General features: G+C 44.3%; 1 pseudogene; it reads left to right on the top strand.

Moving 5' to 3' along the window:
* The first annotated feature begins 3,460 nt into the window (after positions 1-3,460).
* LOC134912032 (5S ribosomal RNA) lies at positions 3,461-3,580 on the top strand (annotated as a pseudogene).
* Positions 3,581-4,675: the final 1,095 nt, after the last annotated feature.

Genomic DNA, 4,675 nt, shown 5'->3' with positions numbered 1-4,675 from the left:
AAGATTATTGCTCACTTCCTCAGTTAAGTTAGTCTGACATGACCTGTCCCTCACAAACCCATGCTGGTTCTTGCTAATAATCCTAGCTGACTGTAGATACTCCTGTATGCTGTCCCTTAGAATTCCTTCCAATATTTTCACCACTATAGATGTCAAGCTAACTGGTCTGTAGTTTCCCAGAAGATTTTTGGATCACTTTTTAAATAATGTCACCACCTCAGCTATACGCCAATCTCTCGGTATCATGCCTGATCTAATTGAACTATTGAAAATCAAGTATAGGGGTCGTGCTAGTTGTGAACTAAGCTCCATAAGAACCCTCGGGTGGAGTCCATCAGGACCAGGTGATTTATTAATCTTAATTTTGCTTAGTCTCTCCCGGACTACTTCTTTGCTTAAACAAGTATGTAACCATGAATCATTACTGTCACCATTGTTACGCTCTACTCCCACCATCAGTTCTTCTCTGGTGAATACTGATGAAAAGAATTTGTTCAGTATTTCTGCTTTTATTTTGTCATCATTTATCAATTCTCCTAATTCATCTTTTAATGGACCTATATTCTCCTTTTTTAACCTTTTACTATTTATGTATTTAAAAAACTTTTTAGGATTGGTTTTACTCTCTATAGCGATTTGCTTTTCATTTTCCATTTTAGCTGCTCTTATTGCTTTTTTGCTTTTCTTATTACACTCCTTGTAATACTTTAAGGACTCCTCCTTTCCATTAGATTTAAATGCTTTGAAAGCCCTCTTTTTTTATCCATTTCTGCCTTAACCTTCTTGTTAAGCCACATCGGTTTGAGTTTAGGACTCCTGCGTTTACTGCCAATGGGAATAAATTTATGAATATTGCTATCCAGCAACCCTTTTAAAACATCCCACATTTCCGAAGTGTTCTTGTTATTAAACAGAACCTCCCACTCAATGTCGTTAAGTGCACATCTAAGCATACTGAATTTAGCCTTCCTAAAGTTAAACGTTTTGGTGGAGCCCCTGTAGCTATGTTTCCTGAAACTGATGTCGAAAGTGATCATATAGTGATCACTGTTTTCCAAAGTCTCCCCCACATTAGTGTTTGATATAATGTCTACATTATTAGTAATTACTAGATCCAGGGGCATTTTACCCCTAGTTGGGTCCTCGACTAATTGAGACAAGTAGTGATCCTTAAACATATTTAAGAACCTGTTGCCCCTCGCTTTAGCACATGAATCGTTACTCCAGTTTATATCCGGGTAATTAAAATCCCCAGTCACAAGGATATCCCCCAATCCTGCATCCGTTTTGATTTGCTGTAAGAGTTGTTCTTCCTCATGTATGCTAATATCCAGCTGTTTGTAGCACGTGCCTATGACTAGTTTTTTTGCATCAATACCCCCACTTGATATTTCAACCCGTAGTGACTCCACATTATCGCCAGTCTCCTCATAGATAACCTCCTTTAGGTATGGTTTAAGTGATGGCTTAACATAAAGACATACACCGCCTCCTCTTTTGTTTGTCCTGTCCCTCCTGAAAAGAGAATAACCCTCCAAGTTTGCAACCCAGTCGTAAGAGTCGTCCCACCATGTTTCCGTAATACCTATAATGTCATACTCAGCCTTTGATGCTAACAATTCCAATTCCCCCATTTTACCTGCTAGACTTCTAGCGTTTGCAAGCATACATTTTAGTTTATCGGTTCCTTTATTCGTTTGTTTTTTTAAAGCTATCCCATCCTGGTTTACCAGTGCATCCCTAGAGTTACTGATACAGACTGTCCTTCTCGCTCCATCCCCAACCCCACCGTACTTAGTATTGCCCACCTTACTTTTCTCTTTGGTCAACCCAATGTTTTCGCCTAAATTCACCACCCTGACATAAGTATTTTCCCTTAAGTCCCGTACATTTTCTATATGCTGTAATGATGACACAAGATTGTTGTTAGTTAATGTTTTGGCAATACCTTAGTTAATACCCTTTTTAGAACCCATGTAAATACCCTTGCCGGCTGCTCTTTCCCTCCCGCCTTCTCCACCCCCAGTTAACTCACTACCACCATCCCTACTATACTTGCTGCATGACCCATAGTTTCTAGCTAAACCCTCCCCCCAGGCTCCTAGTTTAAAAACTCCTCCAACCTACTAACCATCCTACCCCCCAGTACCGCAGCCCCCTCCTCATTCAGGTGCAATCCGTCACGAGAAAAAAGATGGCGCCTGACTGAGAAGTCCGCCCAGTGTTCCAAGAACACAAACCCCTCCTTCCTACACCAGTCTCTGAGCCACACATTTACCTCCCTAATCTCCCTGGGCTAGCGCGTGGCACCGGTAATATTTCCGAGAATATTACCTTAGATGTCCTTTTTTTTAGTTTCTGGCCTTAGTCCCTATAATCTTTCTTAAGGACATCACACCTACCACTAACTTTGTCATTGGTGCCAACGTGCACCAAGACCACCGGGTCTTTCCCAGCCCCTCCCAACAATCTTTCTACCCGGTCCGTGATGTGCCGTACCCGAGCACACGGGAGACAACATACCATACGGCGATCCCGATCCCGGTAGCAGATTGCCCTATCTGCCTTCCTGATGATAAAGTCCCATACCACCAACATCTGCCTGGGCGCCTCTCTAGCTTTCATCCCACCTGAGCCAGAGGGACCACTCCTCCGGTTGCTAGAGGGAGCAGTCTCCTCCGGCTCCGTCATTTCGTCGCTATCATCCACCGAATCTTCGTCCAATCGGCAAATTTGTTCAGGTTTGATAGATCCAAGATGTCGTGCCTCCCCCTCTTTTTCTTCTTTCTAACCGCGACCCAACTCCCTACTTTGGCTGGTACTTATCTCCGTCCACTTTATCTCTCTCCAAGGCTTAGTAAATAGACTCCATTATTTGTAACGAGCCCCAGTGCTTTAGCCTACCAAACACCCACCACCACCACCAATTTTGCAACTAAACACTGTAAAGCATGAGAGGACATGGGCTGTTATCCGATGTCTCCACTGTACAGCTGGCCAAGCGCAGACCCATCCCGCCTCTGGAGCTGCGGCCCAGGATTATTCAGAAATTTGACCTCACACTTGGATGGCCAAACCTGACATAGGGGGTCATTCCGACCCGATCAGGTTGTTTCCTGTGACATATTATAGTGACTTTTTGTTGGACTCTGCATTCCGCTGTTTGGTTTAATTTTCTTAGACACCGCCGTGTGTCCTGTCATTGATGTTCTTTGCATGCTATGTGCTGTCAGACACCGCCGTGTGTCTTTATATATCTAGAGACTCGATCCTGACAGGTCCCCACTTCACTAGCAGTGACACCTTTCCTTTCACCCTCGCTTTCAACATCCACCATGCAGACCCTCTCTTGCTCACTATGTGCAGCTTATTGTCCATCTTTGGTGTTGTATTTAGCAGTATCAGATTCCAGCTGCCTATATGGGATTCCCCAGTAGACAATATATGTTGGTCTAGTGATATTTACAGCCATACCACACTGGCAAACGTCCAATTCCGGCTGATCTTGGAAACTAAGCAGTGTTGGGCCCAGTCAGTACCAGTATCGGTGACGATCTGGGAATACTGGGTGCTGTACATCACTCACTTAATACCACAAGGCAGCGGACATTGTGCATTCTGTGGGTTTTCTCCCCAATAGGGCAGTTTGGATTCTTTTTGCACATATATTCTTATTTATATTGATTGCTGTAACAAGTGGGCATTGCTTTGCAGTAGGTTGTTTTGAGGGTTGTACTTGTGTCACCTGCTATTATTTCTATTAGACCTGTCATTCCTTCCTGCTTTTTGCACCCTGCACTTTCTAGCCAGCACTTTCAGGGAACCCTGTTCTGCTGAGCTTTAGCACCATTCCTTTTACTTTTTTAAACACATCACTTCATTTCATTCACTTCTGTTTTGATATACAGCGTCCTTGCAATTCCCCTCACTATCAGCATGCCATTTACTAGTCAGGCTGCTGAGACCACTCGCCGCACATTTTGCCGCGCTCCGGAGCCATTGCTATGCTTAGATACCAGTGTCATGGAGTGGGAGGAGACAGCAGGGGATGCACTAGACATGCCCGGACTTGTCTCAGCCCACGTCCTGATGCTGCTGGGTTGATTGTGGAGCCATTTGAGGCTTATATTTCGTGTTCTGACAACAATGCGGTTAGCCCCTGAGGAAGACCAGTCGGTTGAAACAGCTGTCGGGCTGTGTTTGCTGTATTTGCTGTACTTCACCATGCCGTTTGGTTAAGGAATAAATCCTGCTTTTCTTTCATCTACACGTGAGTGCTGGCTTGTCTACTTTTTCTGCATCGCTGGAGAAGTGAGTGTTTTATATATATATATATATATATATATATAATTGCAAAGATGAACCGTCACTCGTCGCTGATAAAAGTAATGTGCGGTGCCTTCAGTGAAGAAATTGTAGCAGGCGTGGAGACTGCGGCACTCGTAGTAAATTAGAAAAAAATGCTGTTTATTGAATCGGGCCCATTGTAAGAATACCATGCAAGGCCAACGTTTCGGTGCCATGCACCGTTTTCAAGGCAGGCATGAACAGTGGACAAACAAACATTACACATAAATGGCACTCACCTAAATAGGGGACATGTCACTGCACCGCGGGAGAGCCGGGTCCGGCGTGTGCTTCCGCCAGCCGCAGCCACGGGTGCGTCACATCCGGT

This window comes from Pseudophryne corroboree, chromosome 4 (genome assembly GCF_028390025.1).
Source record: "Pseudophryne corroboree isolate aPseCor3 chromosome 4, aPseCor3.hap2, whole genome shotgun sequence".
NCBI lineage: Eukaryota > Metazoa > Chordata > Amphibia > Anura > Myobatrachidae > Pseudophryne > Pseudophryne corroboree.
Note: the sequence above shows the minus strand (reverse complement) of the source record. Positions and strands in the feature narration are given on the sequence as shown.